General features: G+C 51.4%; 2 long non-coding RNA genes across 2 annotated transcripts; both read right to left on the minus strand.

Annotated features, from left to right (window-relative positions):
* Positions 1-2,696: 2,696 nt before the first annotated feature.
* Positions 2,697-10,395, minus strand: LOC139048611 (uncharacterized). Its single transcript, XR_011507815.1, has 3 exons — positions 10,282-10,395; positions 9,855-10,143; positions 2,697-2,806 (listed from the first exon to the last, which is right to left on the minus strand). It is a non-coding gene; the product is annotated as an uncharacterized lncRNA (long non-coding RNA).
* A 32-nt stretch (positions 10,396-10,427) lies between these two features.
* On the minus strand, positions 10,428-11,631 carry LOC139048349 (uncharacterized). Its single transcript, XR_011507629.1, has 3 exons — positions 11,435-11,631; positions 11,115-11,296; positions 10,428-10,742 (listed from the first exon to the last, which is right to left on the minus strand). It is a non-coding gene; the product is annotated as an uncharacterized lncRNA (long non-coding RNA).
* Between the last annotated feature and the right edge of the window lie 13,123 nt (positions 11,632-24,754).

Below are 24,754 nucleotides of genomic sequence, written 5' to 3' on the forward strand. Positions count from 1 at the left end.
AAATATGCACCCAGTGCACAACCTGGAAAGACGAAAGGCAAGGGCCAAAGCTCTCCTGCAAGAGATAGAACACGACAGAGAACATGCGGCATTTGTAGATGCTGCGTGGGTCAGAGGAAAGAAAGCCTTTACGGCAGTAGTAGTAGATGCAGATGGTCTCACTCGGGATGCTATTACAATCATGACTAAAGACACGACAGTCGCGGAACAAGTAGCGATAGCATTGGCTTTAAGGAATAATAAGTGGACGAAGATTTACAGCGATTCTAAGATGGCTATTAGACACTTTACCAATGGCTTTGTAACCAAAAGGGCTGCCCAGCTGATCGGTGAGTTGGACAGCCAAGAGATCGAAATCCGCTGGTTTCCTGCGCACATGGGGTCTGTCGATCCATCTCGGAAGAATTTAAACGAGATGGCTAACGCAGCTGCACGAGGGCTTACTATCCGTGCACTACGCGACCAGGACCTTAATAATATACAGGTGGAGAACAGGGACCAATTACTTACATATAATGAAATCACAAGGCATTACTACATGAACAGAAGGGAATTCCCAGTGCCACACGCTAAGCTCAATAGAGCTCAAGCGGTGACTCTGAGATTGCTGCAAACAAGAACTTATCCAAGTCCAAACTTTATTAACAAGATATATCCTGAAAGAGAGATACCAATCAATTGCGAGAAGTGTAATGGCATCATTACTCTGGATCACATGCTTTGGCAGTGTCCTGTGACTTTCACAGACTGTGACAAGGAGAGAGACTGGTGGCAGCGAGTCCTACACAGTGGAGTTCTTTCCGATCAAGTACAGGCCGTCCAGAAGGCCCATGATACGGCGGTAAGGTTAAACCTTACTGTCCCGACGTGGGAGCCGCCTGCGTCAACCTAAGGGTTGATCTTCAGGACATTAATAAAGTTCATCATACCATACCATACCATTATTTAAGTGAACTCCAGAAGTGAAGCTCTTCGTTAACATTGGCTAAAATTGTATTTTTATATAGCAAAGTGATCATGCATAAATCTGTATGTCATGACAGAACACTTTGTTTCTCACGGACTTTAGTTTACAATTGTTTTCACGATCAGGAAAATTGTGCAGTGTGCTAGTTGGTTCAACATACTTAACACTGTTGTGCGGAGTGACGAAGGGACAGGACTTGAGCGAGAAAACAATAGACACCTGAGCACAAACTATCAACTGGTGATTATCACAAGGCAATGATTCTGCTGAAAAGTAGGAACCGAAGGAGAAGACAAGTCGTGGAAGCATACAACCTCAAGGTGGACCCACAGGGCTCATGTGTCAGCCCGCCGTCTAATTCACTCAGCAATAAAGAGATTAGCATAATCACTGACAATAGAGGGTGTAGGTAGACCGGGAAGAGGACTCCTGTGCATGCGTGTAGGCTTTATGTACGCTTCACTTGCAGAAAAATAAACCAGTTCATAGTTTGCGCTCAGGTGTCATGTGTTGTTTTCTCGCTCAAATCCTCACCCTTTATCGCTCTGCGCAACAGTGTTAAGTTTTCAGGTTGTTCACTATGTGATGTAGGAAGGGTAAAATTGATGGGAAATCCCAATATTCTCGGGCATATCGCGAAAAATATGGCCCAAGTCAAGTGTCATTTTAGGCTTCACTGTCCCCTTATATAGGGCAAATAGTAATAGTTTGAATTCTATGGACGCTGGTTGCTTTTTCTGACTTAACCTAGGCAGTGCTCAGCTCTCAGTTGAAAGGAACAGGTAAACAGGAGGACTTGCCACATAAGCAGAAGGTAGCACTCCAGACTTAAGCTTAATATACTGCGTGCTTCCACAGCCCTAGGGGGCTAGTCTGTAAGTGTTGACTAAGTGGACTGTCCATTCTAGTACACGCTGAATGAATAGAGCACGAGAGCCCATGGTGATGATTGCCACTTGCTCTACCAGCTTATAGCTCTACCTAATCAGGGTGTGCTGAAACAGTCCACTTAGTGGATCCTTACAGAATCCTTCCCTAGACTGATGTTTATGTTGGTAGGTTGCAAGTATTGCACTTTCTTTCCTTTGATGTGGGCAGTTACCACATATGGATGCAATTTAACATATTGTATTCATATTGCCTTTGGTCTATACATATCTAATTCATGCTTATAACCAGGCCTACAAGCTCTTGTCCTGCATATTTATATAGCCTTCTCATTGGAGAATGGAGTCATTTTCCATTATACCCTCAAGCACTTGAAGTAGACACTGCAATAACCCCAAGGGAGGGGGGACAGTAACGCAAAAACCTTACTGGGCTTGTGGTGCTGCTGAAGGATGCACACATACCATTTATGCTAAAATTCCCAGCAGACATTCCAAAGTTTGTACGAGTTCGACTTTAGCTGGCTAAACTGAATGATTCATATTGAAGGCAATTCTTGCAACATTTGGTCAAACTGAATGAAACTGGACAGCACAATTAGCTGTGTTCATCTACCATTTATACGACTGCTGCCCCGAGCATTTTGCCTGTTACTTTGCCTTTCGTTTCTGTACTATCAAGTTCAAGTACACATGTACTTTATCACTGTACAAGTAGAATGGCTTCAAGGCTTTTCCTGGGCATTCAACAGTCACTATTTATTCCTAAAAACCTTCCTGCATGTGAAGGCAAAAGAAACTTATTAATTCATGCTGGAAGTATAAAAAGACAGGTATTTGCACAGAAAATGTTTATTTTGAGCACCGAGGTTCTTGCTGATGTAGATATGGTGCTGGCTCCCTCCTTGCCCGAAGCATGTGCTTGCTGTACACAGCACCAGATGATGGCTTCCTAGGTCAAAAGATCAAAGTGAAATAAGAGGCATTTTGTTTTAGCCCCGGAAAGAAAAAGCAGGATTGAGACATTAACATGTATAAAAAATACTTGCCTAAAGAAAAATTAATACACAAGCAAATTCACTAAAGAGGTTCACTTTCAAGAGCGAAAGTATGGTTACGATGAAAATTACAAGGAAGCTTCACTGCTCATTGAGGTTTCGGTTCAGTAGTTGTTGAGCCACGAGGGTTAGCATGCTACATCTTGCATATTATGTTTTGTAGAACAATATTGCACTTTGAACAATGTAGTGCCTATTTAAATGAACTGACAAGGAACGCTGAAACTCCAGGCTAGTTTGGTCTGCACAAGATATGATACAGACACTGTACTGCATTCATTTAGTGTTTTTGTCACTGATCTCGTGCACAAAGGTCATTCACACCTATCCTACATGAAATGCAGTTACTTCTTTGAAGCTTCATCTAGTCCTTGAATTTGCTGCATGCTTATGTCTAAGGGAGTTCGTTTGGTTCCTGTTAATGTAGTACATCTAAGCAACTGTTATCAAATGCCCATAGTGTTCCCTTGCATGTACAAAACATTTTTGGCCCTTTCAATGCACAATACTCATTACATTTGACACTTGGGACTCGTGCAAGGCGCCATTTAGTATTATATGCTTGTCCACATCTGATAATACTTTCATAGCTGGGTCATTCCCATGCCAAATGCCTTGGTTATTACTGTGACCATCTCACACTTTTCCTTTAGAATCTTCTTGTCCACTTTTAAGGAAGCACCCCACGACACAATGTCTCCATCCTAGTGGTGCTATGGAGTTAACTTATGTGCTAGTTGTAGCAGATGACGTCAAATGAAGGCCACTGAAGATAAAACTCTCTGCGACAATTCCTTTTACACAAAAAATGCAAACAATACAGAATAGTCAAAATGTAGTTATCTGGCAAGACTGGCTGCATCCATCATCTTTGTTTGGCGCAATTCTGAGGTGGCTCCATGTTACAAGACGCTTGGCGATTATTGCCATGTGACTGTTTGGGACTCTATAAAACACAAGAATTGCCTTACTCCGGCCTTTCTCTTTGTGCAGCGGCCAAGGTTATTATTCGTCCAATCGCACCGTGTCCTGTTCGTGTGTCCATAGACTGAATTCTTCACCACATTGTTTTTGCGGTATTTCGTGAGTGACCCATGAACTCATCTTGGGGTGGGACTTCTTATCTTTGGCGTTTGCTTCTATCTCTTGTCGTCAGCACCTCACACAACTGGATGATGCCACTGGCAATTCTCTTCCTAACCACGAAGAATGCATTCGTCTCGTCACCTCTTCCGATTACATTCTTTGGCCACCTAGAGAAAAGATTATAGGTGTCAACTCCTGTAACATTGTTGATGGCGGCGTATTCATTCTACCCTATGACCATACCCTATCTCGAGCAATTCTGATTACCCCTGGCCTTATTCGCTTCTCTGAGGGGTCTGCATTGCTTACTGCAATAAACCAAATCGAACCCCAACTGTTGCCTCGTGGATCAACTGTCACTTGAGCTGTTGACACTCATGTCGTTGCAATTGTCACGAAGACAGCTCAGTGTGTTCTTGCGTCTGTTACCGTGCGCTGAACAAAATCGTGCGCAAAGATGTTCACCCCGTGTCACGGATGGATGATGCACTAGATTCACTCCATGGTGCTGAGTATTTTTCTAGCCTTGACTTTAGACCAGGCTACTGGCAAATACCGATGTCCAAATCCGACAAAGCAAAAACGACATTTGCTACCCCTGATGGGCTCTACGAGTTCAGTGCGATGCCTTTTGGACTCTGCAATGTGCCTGCCACATTCGAACGCATGATCGATAAGTCTTGTGCGGCTTGAAATGGAAAACCTGTCTGTGCTATCTCGACGACATTGTGTTTTCAACCATGTTCTCACAACATTTGCAACATCTTGATGAAGTCCTTGCCTGTCTTGCAAATGCTGGTTTGCAGCTCAACACACGCACACGCACGCACGCACGCACGCACGCACGCACGCACGCACGCACGCACGCACACACACACACACACACACACACACACACACACACACACACACACACACACACACACACACACACACAAATGCAGTTTGGCCAGCAAGGCCATCAAAGTTCTGGGGCACATAGTCTGCAAAGAAGGTATTCGTCCGGACCCCAAGAAGCTTACTGCCATCCTCGAATTTTGTGTCCACTGCGTCAAAAAGACATGCACAGTTTTCTTGGACTTGCTTCTTCCGGCACTTCATATGCAACTTCGCTACACTTACGTCCCCGCTCCATCAACTCCTCCCCAGTAATGCACCCTTTGTTTCGTCCGACGAATGTGAACATGCTTTCCTGCTTTTGCAACATGCCCTGACGTCAGACCCAGTACTGCGCCACTTTGATCCAACCGCGCCCACCATCTTTCACACCGACGCTAGCAGTCAGTCTCGGTGCCATTCTACTACAATGCGACAACACATTCCACAAACGAGTAATTGCTTAGGCTAGTCGTGCACTAACCAGTGCAGAAAATTACTACACCATAACCAAGCAGGAGTGCTTTGCTGTTGGGCCGTGCAAAAATTTCACCCATGTCTTCATGGCCGCCATTTCACAGTTGTTACCGACCATAACACACTGTGCTGGCTTTCATCGCTAAAGAATTTATCAGGTCACCTGGGTTGCTGTGTGCTTCACCTACAGGAGTACGATTTCAATGTCACCTACAGGGCTGCAAAGAAGCATCAAGACACCAATGCTCTCTCTTGCTACCCTCTGCCGAATCATGACGATTCACCATAACCTCTCCGCGATTGTGTACGTTCTGAGTCCTCTTCATCGGCTTTACCCATTGTAGCCCTCGAATGGCTAAGACACAACAGCCCATCTGTCCTTGTGTCCCACTAACGCACCGACCCATACTGCTGAACTATTCTCTAACGCATGGAAGATTCTTCGTCACCTCCAAACGCCTGACTTCGTCGACAACTTAATCAATTCAAGCTGCACAATGGGGTTTTACATCGCAACATTTATCACATCGATGGCAACAAATGGGTCCCGGTCATACCATGTTCTCTGCAATGCGAGGTGCTTGAAGCCTTTCACGATCATGCGACGACTGGTCCTCTAGGCTACCACAAGACTTGCAACAGAATATGAAGTTGCTGCTCCTGGCCTGGCCCATCTTCAGCCGTTGCGAAGTATGTTGCACCCTGCGTTCATTGTCAAAGCAAACCCAACAGCTCCTTCTGGCTCTTTACAACCTCTGCCTTGTCCCGCTTCGCCTTTTGAAGTAGTTGGAATAGACTTGTACGGTCCTCTTCCCATGACCTCACATGGAAATCGTTGGATTGCAACGGCCATAGACCATCCAACACGCTATGCGGAGACAGCATCTCTACCATCCTGGACTGCTGCTGAAGTCGCCGATTTCTTTCTACACAACATTATCTTACACCGCAGCGCTCCGCGCGTTCTCCTCAGTGACCGCAGCAGTCTTCCTCTCTTCTATCCTTACCGAAGTTCTGTGCGCCTCTAACACAATTCGCAAGACGACTTCCAGTTACCATCCGCAGACCAACAGCTTGATGATTGCGATGTACAGTCACGTGCAATATGAATTGCAACACCGGTGCCCGTGGTCGAAGGGGTTCCAAGGCTGTACGGCTGTGCAGACACATGGTAAGTTCCAGACCGAAACACAGCTTCAATTAGTGGTGTCTATTAAACCGCTATTTCGAATGTCAGAGCTGCTGCGCAGCCGTGGAGCCCCTTCAACAACGAACAAGAGTGTTGCAAGTCATATTGCATGCGACTGTACATCTACTCTGGCCACACGAACGGGGATGCAATCCTGTCGTGCATGACATTCGCCTATAACATGGCTACGCAACGTACCACTGGATTTTAACATTTTTTCTTCATCTATGGCTGTTCACCAAGTTTCATTCTTGATGTATCATTCCTTTCGACTCCTGTACCCCCATCAGTTCCTTTCTTGGAACAGTTTGTGTCTCGCCTCGCAGAGTGCAGACGCCTCGCCCCGCTTAACACCGACGTCTCCCAGGACGCTCGCAAGTTTCGTTACGACTCGACCCACTGTGCTGTAACTTTTTCTCCTGGTGACAAAGTTCTTTGGACTCCTGTGTGCGTTCCTGGCTTATGCAAAAAATTTTGCAACACTTCTTGCTTATGCAACACTTCTTGAATGCCCACACCACCGTATCGTCGGGCAGCGAGCACAACCTGCGACACCCATGTGGCCACAGTGACGAGAGGCGGCCTGCGCAGCTGGCCGGTTGGGGTCATCAGGTTGTCGCCGGCCATCCACTGATTATATTGTTCACGGACACGTTCTTTAACAGGCTTGTTGAGCACGACGTCCAGTGGCTGAAGTGTTGACGTCATGCCTCCCGGAATGACGGCGAGTTCCGTCCTCCCGTCGCGGAGTGCCAGCTTCAATCCTGCGGTCAAGTGCCCGCGAAAGGCATCCAAGACGAGCATGCTCGGACACCGCAAGAGTGCCCCTGGTTGCCGATTCCAGACGGTCTTAATCCAATTGAGCATGAGGGCCTCGTCCATATAGCCCTTTTCATTCACGCGAACGACATCCCGTGGGAAAGCCTCTTTCGGCAGCGTCTTCCTCTTGAATATTATGTATGGGGGCAGCTTTCTGCCATCTGCAGTACACGCGAGCATCACCGTGAATGCTCGTTCCCCGTAGAAAGAAGCTCGACTTCTTTTGTGCCGCGTTCGCACACTGTGGTGAGCGACGGCATGTCGAACCACACCGGCATTTCATCAGCGTTGCCGATCTGTACCAACATGTAGCCATGCTGCTGCCGGAGACGGATAACATAGCGCTGGAATTCGACCAACTTGTCCTCGTATGCCTCTGGCTGCTTCTGCCAGATTGATTTGCGCTGTCGATGTGCGAATCCCTTGCGTTGCATGAAGCGACGAACCCAATAAATGGAGCCCTTGAATTGTTCCTTGGGCAGTCCGGATTCTCGGGCGATCTCAATAGCTTTGATGCAGATGAGTTCTGCTGTGACTGGTAAAGATCTGGCACGATGCTCGCGGACAAAATCCGCCACCCTGTCTTTGAGCTCCGGGTGCACTGCGCCATAGAATAAAGAACTTCGTCAGAATAAAGAACCGCGCAGTGCCCGCGAGTTGGGCCGCGTCCGTCACCAAGGGGGCGATAACAATGTGGATGCCGAAAGGTCTGCGCTCCAGACATGCTGCCAGACGACTATTCATGCTGTGCCAAGGGCCGGTATGTAAGTCAAGGGGTGAACTTTTAGTAATATTTTTGGGAAAAAACCTCAACCTATATTCTGCACTATACGGTACTCGCACTGCTGGAGACATGCCGTGGCCGAGAACCTACGGCTTCCCGACTACTCGGGTGCCACCACCTGTGCCACACGCAGTTGCACTGCGGCACCCTGCCTAGATGGAGTCCATAAGCCAGGAAAGCCACGCACGGCAATCTATGTCCGCAGCACCCTGGCGCGTGCTGTTCTACCTGTTGCTGACATCGCCGGTGGCCCCTTGGAGTCATGCGCCGTTGTGGTACGCCTTGGCAGCCAGGACACGGCTGTGGCGAGCATCTGCATCCGTCCAGGAAAGCCGTGGGATCCCTCCAGCCTCATCCAGCTGGGTGTTCGCCTTGGTGGGCATGCAGTCCTGTGCAGTGACTTCAACGCACACCACACGGATTGGGGAAGCGGCAGCTGCACCCGCTGAGGCAAAGGCCTCACAGATGCCATCAGCTGAGCTGGCCTGCTGACCTTGGAACACCAGGGAGCCCACCTACGTCTACCGCAGAGCTCGCACGGCCATTGACCTCTCCCTCAACACTGAGCAGTGCTCCTACTCCTGGGCCACAACTTCGGACAAATGGGGGTCTGACCACTTCCCTATTGTGATCAGCCCCAGGTCTGGGAGAAGGCCTAGGTCAAGAACTTACGTCACAGACTGGTCCCTGTTCCGGAAGCACTGCAGCAAGTTGGATGATGGCCGTGACTTCCTGAGCGCCATCGTGGATTGTGCTCAGGCTGCCACCGTTCAGTGCTCTACCCAACCAGATACCCCCGCTCCGGACCTCCACCTGCTCAACATTCGTGCCTCCAGGCGCCGTATGGAGCGTGGAGCAATCCGGACGGGCAAGGCAGAGCATTGGACCGAGTACAGACGTGCAGATGCCCGCTGCAGACGCCAAGCCCGGCGCAGGAGGAGCCTCTGCTCTGCCATCGAGGGCAGGTCCAGGGGACCCCTGGCTTGGAGACTGCTCAAATCCCTCACCAGCAGGAGAGGAAGCCTACAACCTGTCCTCGCCGTGGCCATCACGCTGAGCATCAGCGAAGAGGCCCTTGCGGAGCTCCTCGCCAACCAGTTTGCGCTGGCTGTACCACGCATTGCAGCCATCCTGAAGGTAGGGCAGCCTTCCGTCAGCCTGCCTAGCTGCCTGCACAACCACCACACAGGGTCTTCGCTTCTGTAAATGGCCTGTCATCCAGTCTTGGGAGCCTGGCCTCACAGTTCATTGGCCCAGAAAGCAGTCCGAGCGCTTTTTCGCTGCCTGAGGGCAACAGACTTGAGTGCCCGACTATAGACATCCTACACTTAAGTTCTCTCTCTTCCTCTTTCACTCCCCATTCCCCTCCCCACGTGTAGGGTAGCAAACTGGACTCAGCCTGGTTAACCTCCCTGCCTTTCCGTCTTCCCTTCTCTCTCACCACCCAGGGTGGCCATCGAGCCAGGTTATGGCTATCTACCAGGACCCGCTGACGCTGCACGAGCTCCAAGCATCGCAGTGCACCAGGAGCCCAGTGCACCAGGAACCCAAATGCTTCGCAACCTGGCCGCCAGCGAGCAGCTGCACCTGCTTGACTGCTTAAACATCTGGCAGTCAGGGCAGGTGCCGGAGTCATGGCGCACAGCCTACGTGGCCCCCATCCTGAAGGCCGGCTGAAAAACGTGAGCTCCTATTGGCCAGTCTCACTCACCTCTGCTGCTTGCAAGCTGATGGAGGCCATTGCTTTCTGGCCGATGAGCAGATAGGCTTCCGGCGGAGCTGATGCAGTGCGGACTCCATCGTGGACGTGATCTCCACGCTGGAAGAGGCCAAGGCCTGCGGTGACGCCGTGCTCCTGGTGCTTATCGGCATGAAGGGGGCCTTTGACGCCCTGCCCTATCCAGTCGTTCAGCAGGCCCTGGACCTATTTGGTAGAGGGCGTCCCACAAGGATCAGTGGTGAGCCCTTTCCTGTTCAACCTGGCCCGACTGCCTGCTGTCCTGCAGAGTGACCCCCACAACCACGTGAATACCTCCATCAACGCGGACCACATCGCCCTATGTGTGCGAAATCCACCACACAGCCACAGCAGTGCGCGCTCGGCTCTGCAAAGAGCCCTCGACACCGCCGCTGCTTACCTGAGCTGCATTGGCCTTGCCATCTCGGCAAGGAAGATGGAGGCCATGCTGCTCCACCCAAGAGCAACCGCCCGCTGCACAGCTGCAACTGGAAGGCGACCTTGAAGCCCGGCAGTGACGTACCCGGGGCTACACGTTCATCGGGGCTACACGTTCATCACCGGCTGACCTGGCTGCCTGCTGTCAAGACCCTGCATGTCCAGGTCCTCCGGGTCCACAAGGCAGTCTCCCAGCTTGTTGCCCGAGGACAGAGCTGCACCACTAGGTGGGCTCTGCGGCTGTACCATGCAGTAGCCACCTCACGCCTGCGGTACGTCCTCCCACTCGTGGCACTACCACGTGCCCGTCTCAAGAAGCTGGAGCTGCAGCATAGGGCCGAGATTAGGTTCTGCCTGGGCGCTCCCTGCAGCTCTGAAATCGCTGCAACCTTGGCCGAGGCAGGAGCATGGTCCCCATCACTCCTGTCACAGCCCACATTCTACAATCAGCCACAGCTGTGCACATCGCTGAATGACACTGCGTTCAGGAATATAGGTCACATTCCGACCGCACACACAACCCCCATCACATCTGCACTGAGCATTACGCTGCGGAGAAAGCTTATCAGTGAATGGCTACTGACAGCGCAGCGAAATTTTGGTTCTAAAGCAATTTTTCCCGACCGTGCAATGAGGCCGCAATGCGAGACCGCAACGAGGCCGCAATTTGGTGACTTTATTCACTACCGCCCTTAGCCGGCAGATCTGAACCATGCATCAGGAATGTGCATTTCCATTGGGGAACAATAGAAACTCTTATTTAGGCTAAACAAGCGCGCGTACGTACGTACTTACATGCCGCACTCGGGACATCTGCCATTCAAATATTCTGCCATGTAGCAGCACCGTAACCAAGTAATGTTACTGTTACGTGCTTCTGACAAAGACTCTAAATAACTCTGAAGGAGCGCAGTTCCGTGTAATATACGTTCTCTGCATTAGGACACTGTAGCACTGGCTGGCCGGTGTGGCGGTCCCTGCAATGCATCACAAAAGCTCGTGAGGAACCTGGCTATAAAGTATCATCACAGAACACCTATATATGGCATCATGCAGTCGAAAGATTAGCTACGCGTAGTGGATGCACATCAAACGCAAAGACTAAGTATACTTACGAGAAGCAAAAGCCCGAAAAATAAGCGATCCACCGCTTCGCGCACTCCGAGCCTGCCATATGCCATATTATGCCGCCAAAAAGGCCGAATGTGACATCACACCATCACGGACGCAAAAAAACAAAGACCGGATGTGGCGTCCCGGACGTGACGTTTGGGTGAACCTAACGCTTGCGCTGCGTTCACCGGGTGAACGCAGACACTTTCATATTCCAAATACGCTGCCGGGGACGGGGAGTAGGGGCCTCCTTATCCGGCGGTACAATAAAGTTGCTATCATCATCATCGCGCCTGTCGTCTGCTGCAGTTCGGGCGGTACGCGTATGGGCGCTTTCTGCAGTGTTTTCGTGTGTTCGCTCTTGTTCCCTCTGCTTGTATACTTATGGCGGTGCCCTCAAATATAGTTTTGCGAGAATATGTTTTGCGAATTATATTTTCGCTCGCGAAAATTTATTCGAAGACCTTATTTTTATATGACAATGCAGTTCTCAAAGACAACGCTACAGTGCCAGCCGAAGGACCGCAGACCAATCCACTGCGGTTATTTCGTGCGCGGATCGACAACCGCAAAAGCATAGCATATAAGAATCCAGCTATGATACCATACCTGCCGCGGTACAACAAGTATCTTACAAACGCTGCCTATATATGACTTCTACAACAGTTACCTTGATTTTAATCCGCTATAACAGGTTTGCTTACGACGAGTGGTTCATGGTATAATATCGAATTTTTGCATTTCTTCACAGAAACACTCGGCAGTAACACGAGGACTTCTCTAGCACTGCAGTTTATATTCTACCAGCACCACTTGCTTTTTTAACTGCTTCTCAAAGTTAGGCGGTTCTTCACGTATTTAATATAAGTGGCGGTAATTTGAAGTGAAAAACTAATTGAGGCTTACAGCTCTTTGTAGAATACGCAAAGAAACGTACCAATATATATTCCCTTTCCCGTGCTACACGTTCAACTCCCTTCAGCAATATACTGGTGTTTGTTGCTTGAGGAATATACAGGACTAATCTCTTCGGCGAACTGACACAGGTTCTAAAAGAGTTGACTGCTGGGCTAGTTGGTCGTGCATATTTGAAGTAGCAACTTAGCGCGAATAAAAACACGGGAACAAGAAATACGGACAAGGACCAGCGCTTGTCCTTGTCCGCCTTTATTGTTCCTGTGTTTTTATTCGCGCTAAGTTAATACTTCAAAAAATGACACAGGTTGCTCGGCCCAAATTACCCTTTTGGACTGTGACTGTATGACTGCCGCCAGAAAGAAGCCGAAGCACCATTCATTAGTAGTAATAATAATAATATTTGGGGTTTTTCGTGCCAAAACCACTTTCTGATTATGAGGCACGCCGTAGTGGAGGACTCCGAAAATTTTGACCACCTGGGGTTCTTTAACGTGCACCTAAATCTAAGCACACGGGTCTTTTCGCATTTCGCCCCCATCGAAATGCGGCCGCCGTGGCCGGGATTCGATCGCGCGACTTCGTGCTCAGCAGCCCAACACCATAGCCACTGAGCAACCACGGCGGGTATCATTAGTAGTATGGTACATATATTCAATATATAATTTCCCGGTGGAGGGTCAAAAAATGAAGTGAAATATGTAAGCTTGGCTTGTGGCGTCTTCCTTATGAAGGTTTGCGAAGTTTTTTTTTATGTACTGACGAAGCGTATAGTTCTCCGGTTGTAGATTTACACAAAGCTGGATCGAGACAAGGTGAGGCAGAAGGCGCTTGAATTTTCCTTTTCTAGGCACCTTAAACTGCGCTGTAGTACCTCGAGTATACTCTAGGCGTTGCAATTGGCGCTGTGAAAAAACTGCTTAATGGTTTCAATTCGTGTAGCGAACTGATGGGTTTCGCGAACAATGCGTCCCTCCCCATACCGACAGTCACTTGCTACCGTTGAGTGCGGGGTGTGCCATATGTTGATAAAGGCTAGTGAATGCCATCACGAAACAATTCAGCACGTGCACTTCATTGGCTCTCGATCTTAACCACGAAACATTTTTTCAGGTGATTGCTACTATGGTATTTGGGAATTAACTATGTAAATACTCTACACGACGTGCTGTCGTGTTAGCTGCCATGAGCGATTCGTTTTATGGGGCCTGTCTGAGAGAGCAGTGAAAGTAGCTGCAAACTTTTCATACGAAATGCGCACTTAACTCTTTCTTTTACGCATTAATAAGGTAACCATATTGTCACGTGGTAGTGACGGTGAAGAAAGCAGCAATACGGTGGAATACAAAACTAGCTTTTATTGGGCGAGCCTGTCCCCACAAAAGCAGGCTACACTTATAGCACAACGATAGCGGCGAACACGGTCGGCGATCGTCGGAAATCTGATCAGCGGGTCAAGCGCGTCGGCTTTTATACAACAGTCGACGAATGTTCCAGACTAATCGTTGGGACCCGCGTGCCTTCCACAAAGTTCTACACCATTCGCGGCAGGTGATGAAATCAGATAACATAAGGTTCGGCGACAACAGACAGCGGATAGAAGCATCGATAACTTTCCAGAAACTTCGGATACATACAGGCGCGTCCCGCGCTGTGCGATAACATTTGTTAGGCGGCGAAACGTGGTTGCCCGATAAAGATAAGTACACGTGTTAGTACTCCCCTCTTAAAAAGCGTCGTCCCGATGCCACAAATATAAGACAGTGAAACACAAAAGGACACTTATTAAACATAAGTAACAAAACAACGAAAAGAAACATAGTCCAAAACTGAGTTACGAGAAGCCCCAAAGTTCATTAACGCTGGTAGTACGGCTTGAGTCGCACAACGTGGACTATTTCAGGTCGTGAGCGGCGCCGCTGTGATAGCGAAATGCCGTCTGGCACGACCTCATAGTCGAGTGCGCCAATACGTCGGATGATCTTGTACGGTCCGAAATAGCGACGCAAAAGCTTCTCGCTCAGTCCTCGTCGGCGTATAGGGGTCCAAACCCAAACACGGTCACCGGGCTGGTACTCGACGAAGCGTCGTCGGAGGTTGTAGTGTCGGCTGTCGGTCCTCTGCTGGTTCTTGATTCGCAGGCGGACGAGCTGTCGGGCTTCTTCCGGAGATAGGTGGCGACGTCAAGATTTTCCTCGTCAGGGACGTGCGGCAGCATGGCGTCGTCGTCGGGTTCCTGCCGTAAACCAGCTTAAACGGCGTGATCTGTGTTGTTTCTTGCACCGCCGTGTTGTAAGCGAATGTTACGTACGGCAGGACCGCATCCCACGTCTTGTGCTCGACGTCGACGTACACTGCTAGCATGTCGGCGAGGGTCTTGTTCAGACGCTCCGTGAGACCATTCGTCTGCGGATATTAGGCAGTTGTCCTCCTGTGGCTTGTCTGGCTGTACTGCAGAATGGCTTGGGTGAGCTCTGCTGTAAAAGCCGTTCCTATGTCGGTGATGAGGACTTCTGGGGCACCATGTCGCAGCAGGATGTTCTCGACGAAACATTTCGCCACTTCGGCTGCGCTGCCTTTCGGTAGAGCTTTAGTTTCAGCGAAGCGGGTGAGATAGTCCGTCGCCACGACGATCCACTCATTTCCGGATGTTGATGTCGGAAACGGTCCTAACAAGTTCATCCCGATCTGCTGAAAAGGTCGGTAAGGAGGCTTGATCGGCTGTAGTAATCCCGCTGGCCTTGTCGGTGGTGTCTTGCGTCGCTGACACTCTCGGCGTGTCTTGCCGTAACGGGCGACATCGGCGGTTAGGTGCGGCCAGTAATACCTGTCTTGTATCCTCGATAGCGTCCGGGAGAAACCGAGGTGCCCAGTGGTCGGATCGTCATGTAGGGCGTGCAGTACTTCTGGACGCAGCGCCGACGGATCAACAAGAAGGTAGTTGGCGCGGACTGGTGAGAAGTTCTTCACGAGTAGGTTGTTTTGAAGCGTGAACGAAGATAATCAACGCTTAAATGCCCTAGGGACAACGTCGGTGTGCCCTTCCAAATACTCGACTAGGGCTTTTAGCTCCGGGTCCCCTCGTTGTTGTTCGGCGAAGTCTTCCGCGCTTATTATGCCAAGGAAGGCGTCGTCATCCTCGTCATCTTCCGGCGGCGGGTCAATGGTGGCGCGTGATAGAAAATCGGCATTTGAGTGTTTTCGTCCGGACTTGTATGTTACAGTGATGTCGTATTCTTGTAATCTGAGGCTCCACCGTGCCAGCCGTCCTGAAGGGTCCTTTAAGTTAGCGAGCCAACACAACGCGTGATGGTCGCTGACCACTTTGAATGGCCTGCCATAGAGGTAAGGGCGGAATTTCGTTGTAGCCCAAACGATGGCGAGGCATTCCTTTTCGGTTGTAGAATAATTGCCTTCCACTTTTGACAACGACCGGCTAGCGTAAGCCATCACGTGTTCATGTCCATATTTTCTCTGGACTAGGACGGCACCGAGGCCTAGGCTACTGGAGTCAGTGTGTATTTCGGTATCGGCGTGCTCGTCGAAGTGCGCAAGTACGGGCGGCGACTGCATGCGTCGTTTGAGTTCTTGAAATGCGTCGGCCTGCGGCGTTTCCCACTTGAACTCGACGTGACATTTAGTTAGCTGTGTCAGCGGCTCAGCGATGCGCGAGAAGTCCTTGACAAATCGCCTGTAGTAGGCACACATGCCAAGAAATCTACGCACTGCCTTCTTGTCGATGGGCTGCGGGAACTTTGCAATGGCAGCTGTCTTCTGCGGGTCGGGGCGGACTCCAGACTTGCTGATGACGTGACCTAGGGACAGAAGCTCATCGTAAGCGAAGCGGCACTTTTCTGGCTTCAGAGTAAGCCCTGATGACTAGATGGCCTCTAGTACTGTTGCAAGCCGCCTAAGGTGATCGTCGAAATTTCCGGCGAAGACGATGACGTCATCCAAGTAAACGAGACAGGTCTGCCACTTCAATCCTGCTAAAACCTTGTCCATCACGCGTTGGAACTTTGCAGGCGCCGAGCAGATTCCGAATGGCATGACCTTGAACTCGTAGAGGCCGTCTGGGGTGATGAAGGCGGTCTTTTCGCGATCTCTTTCGTCGACTTCTATTTGCCAATAGCCAGACTTGAGGTCCATCGACGAGAAGTATTAAGCGTTGCAGAGCCGATCCAATGCGTCGTCTATCCGTGGGAGGGGGTATACGTCCTTCTTCGTGATCTTGTTCAGACGACGATAATCGACGCGGAAACCTAGGGTTCCGTCCTTTTTCTTCACCAGGACAACAGGGGATGCCCACGGGCTTTTCGACGGCTGGATGATGTCGTCGCGCAGCATTTCGTCAACTTGTTCTCTTATAGCTTCACGTTCTCGCGGCGAAACTCGGCAATGGCTCTGGCGGAGTGGTCGAGCGCACTCCTCGGTGATTATGCGATGCTTGGCGACTGGTGTTTGTCGAATCCTCGATGACGTCGAAAAGCAGCCTTTGTATCGTCGGAGCAGACTTCTCAGCTGCTGTTCCTTAATTACGGGGAGGCTTGGATTAATGTCGTAGTCTGGTTCGGGAACCATGGTCGTCCGGGTAGATGCGGCGGAATCCGAGAGGACAAACGCGTTACTGGTTTCCAGAATTTCCTCGATGTACGCGATCGTCGTGCCCTTGTTGATGTGCTTGAACTCCCGGCTGAAGTTTGTCAGCAACACTTCGGTTTTCCCTCGATGCAGTCGAGCGATCCCTCTTGTGACGCAAATTTCACGGTCTAGCAGTAGACGTTGGTCGCCTTCGATGACGCCTTCTACGTCAGCGGGTGTTTTGGTGCCGACCGAAATAACAATGCTGGAGCGAGGCGGGATGCTCACTTGATCTTCGAGCACACTCAAGGCGTGCTGACTAGGAGGGCTCTGCGGCTGCATCGCTTGATCTTCCGACAGCGTTCTCGACTTCGACTTCAGGTCGATGATTGTGCTGTGTTGGTTCAGGAAGTCCATACCGAGAATGACGTCTTGTGAACCCTGTTGGAGGATAACGAAGGTGGCAGGGTAAGTCAGGTCATGAATGGTTATTCTTGCCGTGCAGATTCTAGTCAGCGTGATGAGGTGTCCTCTAGCGGTCCGAATTTGAGGGCCTTCCCATGCAGTTTTAACTTTCTTCGACTGCGCGGCGATGGGTCCACTCATGACGGAGTAATCGGCTCCTGTGTCCACTAAAGCGGTGACTGCGTGGCCGTCGAGAAGCACGTCGAGGTCGGTGGTTCTTTGTCTGGCATTGCAATTAGGTCCTGGCGTCGGATCACGGCTGCGTTGTGTTGGACTGAAGCTGGAACGTCGCGTCGTCAAGTCGCCTTTCGTCGGTGTAGTCTTGGCTTCCTGACTTCGTCGGGACGGCGGCGTGTCGTTATCATGTCGTCGAGATGGTCTCTTTGTCGTCTTCGTCGGCGGCGGAGGATCTTCGTCAGTTCGACGAACAGCAACCGCACCTCCATCGGTTGCTGCTTTTAGTTTTCGGGATATGGGCTCGCTGACCAGCCGCGGGCTGGGCCAGTGTATGGTCGGCGCTGCGGCGACAGGTAGCGGCCTGGTGACGGCGAACGGGACGGTCGTCGAGGGCTCCACTGTGTAGCGGCGAGGTAGTCGGCGATGTCTCGAGGGCGTTCACCTACCCGAGGGCGCGGTGCATCGACGGGGAACCCTGGTAATCCCAGGTCGCGGTATGGGCATGGGCGGTACACATGGCCGGCTTCGCCGCAGTGGTAGCAGAGCGGACGGTGGTCGGGGGCTCGCCAAATGTCCGTCTTCCTCGCGTAGCTGCGCTGGGCGACGGGTGGGCGTGCTGGCGGCGGTGGACGACGGAAGTGCGGCGTTACAGGGTCCTGGCGTTGTCACGGAGGGGGACCTTGACGCCGGGTAACGGCGGCGTAGGTCATCACTTCCGGCTGAGGTTGCGGTGATCGTGGTTGCACCTCAGGGACTCCAAGCGATCGCTGGACCTTTTCTTTGACGATTTCAGCGATTGGATCCACTTGGGACTGCGTCCTTGGGTAGAACTTCTGCAGCTCCTCCCATACGACCGCTCTGATAGTCTCGCGTAGATCGTCGGTAGCCAGCGATTGAACCCCGGCGTAGTATGTAGGGTTCGTGCGGCGATAGAATTGCCGGTTTCGGATCTCGAGTGTGTTCTCAATGTTCGTCGCCTCAGGAAGAAACTCTTCGACGGTCTTCGGTTGGCTTCTTACCATTCCGGCGAAAAGTTCCTCCTTTACACCACGCATCAGTAGGCGGACTTTCTTCTCCTCGGCCATATCCGGGTCGGCGTGGCGGAACAAACGGCTCATTTCTTCCGTAAAGATGGCAACGTTCTCGTTTGGTAGTTGCACTCGCGCGTCCAGCATAGCTTCGGCCCTTTCCTTGCGCGCGACGCCTGTAAAGGTGCGCAGGAGCAGCTACGGAACAGGTCCCACGTTGTCAAGGTCGGCTCCCTGTTCTCAAACCACGTTCTGGCGGAGTCTTCTAAGGCGAAGTAGATATGCCGCAGCTTGTCGTCGGAGTCCCAGTTGTTGAATGTCGCGATTCGTTCGTAGGTATCCAGCCATGATTCCGGGTCTTCAGTCGCTGCTCCATGGAAGGTTGGTGGGTCCCGATCGGTTGTTGTAGGATAACGGGGGACGCTGGGGCAGCCATTGGGGTTGTCTTGACCACGATCTTCTTTGTCGTCTCAGGTAGAAGTCCATGCTCTGGGGGCAGTCCTTGCAGTCTGCGGCTAGCACGCTGGTCTTGGGGGATGTTGGTTCTGTCTTCGGGCTTGGATCGCGGCTTTGCGGGGGCGTTCGGTACATGAACGCACAAGCACCTCCACCAGATGTCACGTGGTAGTGACGGTGAAGAAAGCAGCGATACGGTGGAATACAAAACTAGCTTTTATTGGGCGAATCTGTGCCCATAAAAACAGGCTACACGTATAACACAACGATAGCGGCGAACACGGTCGGCGATCGTCGGAAATCTGATCAGCGGATCAAGCGCGTCGGCTTTTATACAACAGTCGTCGAATGTTCCAGACTAATCGTTGGGACCCGCGTGCCTTCCACAAAGTTCTACACCAATCGCGGCAGGCGATGAAATCAGATAACATAAGGTTTGGTGACAACAGACAGCGAATAGAAGCATCGATAACTTTCCAGAAACTTCGGATACATGCAGGCGCGTCCCGCGCTGTGCGATAACATTTGTTAGGCGGCGAAACGTGGTTGCCCGATAAAGATAAGTACACGTGTCAATATTTGACTGGAACAACTCACCAGAAAAATAAGAAGCGTGATGACAGCTTCGCTGGGCAGTGTTTTTCTAACATGGATAACATGTTGACACCAAATACCAAGATTTTTCTTGCATGTAAAATGCAACGTCTCTCATAGCTAAGTACAAGGGAATGTTAAGTGCTCAGCAAAGCATCGCAAACAACGTCGCTTGTTGAATTTGCGGTCATGGTTGTTACGCATTTATGGACAGACAAGCGCATATATGCATTGCCAAACCAGTAGACCTCTTCAACGCTACGTAGCTTGCGATGTCCAAGCCACAAATTTTCTCGACTCACGCGTTTTTGAAGGAGGAACTGTAGTTCAGGCATCGCAGCAGAAAGAAGACATATTGAATAGTACTGCTCTAGCCACCTATACCGCAAGCGAACACGAAGGGACTGAGCGCGAGCCACAGCGAGCGGCGTCCTGGCCGTGACATCACTAGCGAGAGGGCGCCTCTCGAAGTACTCGCCGCTAATAGCACAGAGCTTCATACAAATTGCTAACAACCAGACGTACGCGTTGGAACGCGTCCACATGTGCCGCGTTCACTCGACGTCGAATCTCGCCCGACGGAGGAAGAGGGCGCGCACCCAAACGATGCACTAAAGTCCCTCAATCATTTAAAAGCACCGCAAGGCTTTGATCCAGCCGACAACGCCTGCGATAGGCTGATCGGTGACATGTGACCTTGCTCCGCCCCTTTGCCGCCATGAAAGTTCCTGCGCGCCGGGCGAAGAGCGCGCGTTTCGCCTGTTGTGCTTTGCACATCGCTGCGATAATTTCGTTCCGGGAGGTCCGAAATGCCTTGTTGCTGTGCGGTTGGGTGCTGAAACCGGACGAAGGATGGCGAGAAGTTATTTTGCATCGCGCGCGGCAACCAGAACCTAACCAGACGAAAAGTATGGCTACACAGAATTGCACGGACGGACTTTGAACCGTCGGTAAAAACACGACTATGCGAGGCAAGTAACATACAACGATACAAAGGTGCCATAGAAAGTATACACGTGCGTGTGTGGAGTGGTGATAGTATTTCACTCGCGTGCATGAATGTTGAGGGCCGAAGTTTGTGGAGATTATTTATTTTAGTTCGCTGTGAGCCCGCTGAATGGATCGGCATGACCTAGGATGCGAAGGACCGAAATGCCTTGTTGCTGTGCGGATGGGTGCCGAGATCAGACGGAGGACGATAAGAAGTTATTTTGCATCCCGCGCAGCAAACAAAACCTAACCAGAAGGTAATTCTGGTTGCATAGAAATGGACGGAAAGAATGAGCCGTCGGTAACTGCACGACTATGCGAGGAAAGTAACGTAGAGCGATACGAAGGTGCGAGAGAAAGTATACACCTGTGTGTGCAGAGCTGCAGTATTATTTCATTCGCGCGCATGAATGTTGACGGCCGAAGTTTGTGGAGATTACTGATTTTAGTGCATTACGAGCCCGTTGAGTAAGCAAGTGCAGTATGACCTAGCATGCAAGTAAATAGTGGGGCAGAAGCGCATTAACTCGCTGACAAATATCCGCATTGCGTTACGTGCGATAAAAAATAAACTTCAGCAGCGAATTCTACTTTTACACTTTCCTGTGTTTGTGCGCGCGTTGTTAACTGCGCTTTACAACATGTCCAAAATGTAATTTCCAATATCCTAATCGTATTTTGTGCATTGCATTTGTGAATAAATATATTGCTAAGTGCCTGCATTACTCTGTTTTTTAAAACGAATACGGCATAGCCACAGCTACTGGCCGTCAAATAATAAAGCGTAATACAGTATATCAAAGTACATTACATACAGCTGCGAGCTCGTTCCTTCCAAGTTTCCCTTACACTCGAAGATGTTTCAGTAATCGGCAATGCCATTTTACTGATGAAAAACACACAACTGCAAATGAACATAAGAAAAACGCCACAAGCGATACGCGGATTGCCAGCAAAACACAGTGCAGTAATAGCTGGGTCAATCCGCGTGCGTTTCGTATAAGGGCCCTCTAATTCTTACTGGGTTTAGCGGTGCACGGAGGCGAAAAGGGATAAACACAACAATGCGCGTCATGATTCGAGTTTACGCGGCGACGTCGCACGGTTCACGAGAACAGTCAACCACATTCACACACGCGCACACACTACGCTCGATGTTGGTGTGCCGCGAGATCAGATCGCGCTGGCAGCCCGAACACGATCGAGGAGACACGCTGACACGATCCATACCGCCTCTTCATCATGTCACGACAGCTGCACAGGCTCGTAGCATTGAACCACAAGACACAGCAGTCGTCGTGTAATCGCTACACGACAGACACACTCAGCGACAAGAAGACTGTTGGCGCACTCGTTTCCACAAACACACAGGATGTTGTTTAGTTGCCGTGAGGGTCGCGCGCTTTGAGAATCGCACGTTTGAGCGACGTTATGTCGAAAGTTTTCCGGTCCAAGCGACTGTCAGCCTTCATTTTTAAGCGACTTCTTCGTTCAATGCAACCGCTATGTGTACGCAGCACACTTGCATGCAAAAGATTTCACAGAGCATACGGGATTAAGCGTAAGCAATCACCGAGGCTCGCGCGGCGATTGAGCGCAAACGAACGAAATGTAAACACGCGGAATCGAGGCGATCAAGCCCTCATTACGCTGTCTTGAGCTATTTTCTTGGAGCACTTATTTGAAATTAAAGGACTAAATTTAGCAGTTCGGGTCCTTCTTTCGTTTTTCGCCACAGTCAGGCACCAGAAGGTTTTATTTCCGCGCGTTTGCAGATATTTTTTCACCTCACGAATGCCGCGGCGCCGCGGTTTAGCGTGGGCGCCGTCTGCTACAGGAACTTCCTAGGTGGCGCGCGCGGCAGATGGCGCTACTTTGGAAATTATAGAGGGACCTTACGATGCACGAGTTGCCGCGCGTCTAGCCATAGAATCAAGAACAACTGTCTAGCCGTGTTTAGTCGCGGCGGCGCAGTGTTGCTAGGATCCTGTGCTGATCGAAGACAGCCCAACCTTCGCTTAGCGGTCGCATTAAGCAATGTGCTAAAGATGGCAGTAAAACAGAATACGTTTTAAGTTAAAATTTGTTTTTATACTTTAAAAAAGATATTGCAGGACTCCTAGTGGTTCAGTTAGCTCAACTGCGACTTAATACGAGTATTGTGAGCTAGGTGAAACTTGCAGCAGCGTCGGCATAGCATCACTCGCGTGCTACGTGCCTTACGCGTGCTGCACGCTGTGCCAGGTCTCCAACTTCGGCGCTGAACATTTCATCATTAATGCAGCCGTTTCGACTGAAGACTGCAGCGGCTGCCATCATAAAAACTCCGATCACAACGGGCACAGCATGCCCGGCGCCCACCCGCTACCTTGGTCACCCCCAGTGTGCCTACAGCCGCAGTACAGAGAGTGACACCATCCGCCCGCGAGTCCACCACGTACGACTTCACGCTGGTGCAGTCAAGGAGGGACCGGCGCCGTGCACGAGCCCTGGAGACTGCTGCACTCCCGGTTGACCCCGCGGTCGTCGGTACGGTGCTCTTCCGTCCCTCGGCGCCTGGCGGAATCTTCCGAGGAGCACCGCGCCTCTCACTCGCTGGAACACTCTCTTCGCCGCCCGGTGTTGCAGTGGTTCGCGTTAACCATAAGCGCAACATCGTGGCCGCCGATACTACCACCCGGGAGTGCCTGGAGGAGCTGCTGGCAGTCACTGAGCTGCACGGAATTCCAGTGACTGCCCGACTGCCAGCCGAGCGCGGCAAGAGCACCGGCTTCCTGCACGGGGTGGTCGGGTTACCCGCGGAGACAGACCTGCTGGGAGCCATCGAGTCGAGCGTTCCTGTGCTGTCGGCAACGAGGGAGGAGAGCACCATCACCATCCGATTCGCGGGACCGGTCCCCCCTGAACACGTGCGCCTTTTCAAGCTCGGGTTCAGGGTGAGACCTGCCAGGCCCGTCCAGTGCAATGTCGGCAGTGCGGCCGCTTCGGGCACGTTCTGGAGTCCTGCAGATGGCCGACCGACTGCATCTCCTGCGGCAAAAGCCACGCGGAGGGCGCATCCTGCCAGAAAGTCCGCTGCAGGAACTGCGGGGGCCCCCATAGGGCCGACACTCCCGCCTGCCCCAAATGGCAGGAAGAACGGGAGGTGGCCACCATCATGGCTTCCTCCACCTCGGCATTGTCGAGGCGTGCTGTCAGGGCAGCAGTCCGGGAGGAGAAGCAGCCACAGCAGTCCTCATCTCCGGCGCGGTCCTATGCGAGCGTGCTGAAGGGCCCCAGTTCTGCACCCAGGCATCCGGTACCAGCCCCTCATGCCTCTCAACGCCAGCAGACACAGGATACTGCTGCTCCACCCGCCCAAACTACTATGGATTAGCTGGTAGACAACCTGCTGCTCACCATTCAAGCAGTCAGCACCTTGCTGCCAGCTGACCATCCGCTCCGGGCCATCTGCCTGCAGGCAGTGGCATGTCAACAGCAACACAATCACCATGGCTAGTCGCACAGCAAAACGTCGGCCGCGCATCCTGCAGTGGAACGTGCGCTCGCTGCGCCGACGACACGCCGAACTTTCCGAACACCTACTTCTGCACGAGTACGACGCGCTCGCGTTGCAAGAGACATACACGCGCGACGGGGAGTGCAACTTTCCGGGATTCGTGGGATACCACCGTGCGACCACCTGCGAGTTACGGACTTGCGCCAACGTGCAGTGCTGTGATCCGCTCCATCCACCCGGTCGCTCCCGCGCGTCTATTTACGTCCGTGCGCGTCTTGCCCAAGCCGTCGTTCGTGTGGCCGACATTGTTCCCACCTCTGTAGAGTTTGTGGCTGTGACTGTGCGCGTTGGGGGGGGCCGACACATGGGTCGCCAGCGTGTATACGTGCAACCCGTACGACGGTGGGATACGACCTTCATCGAGAGCCTCACTGCGCGCATCGGTGGTGACTTTGTCGTGTGCGGTGATTTCAACTCCCGCCACACTGCGTGGGGCAGCGCCCACAGTGAGCCGAACGGCAGGGACCTGCTGAGTTCCATCCATGCTTCGGGCCTGCTAATCATCAACACCGGTAGTCCCACTTTTGTGCGTCGGAGGGTACACGGGAGTGCGATAG

This window comes from Dermacentor albipictus, chromosome 8 (assembly GCF_038994185.2).
Source record: "Dermacentor albipictus isolate Rhodes 1998 colony chromosome 8, USDA_Dalb.pri_finalv2, whole genome shotgun sequence".
NCBI lineage: Eukaryota > Metazoa > Arthropoda > Arachnida > Ixodida > Ixodidae > Dermacentor > Dermacentor albipictus.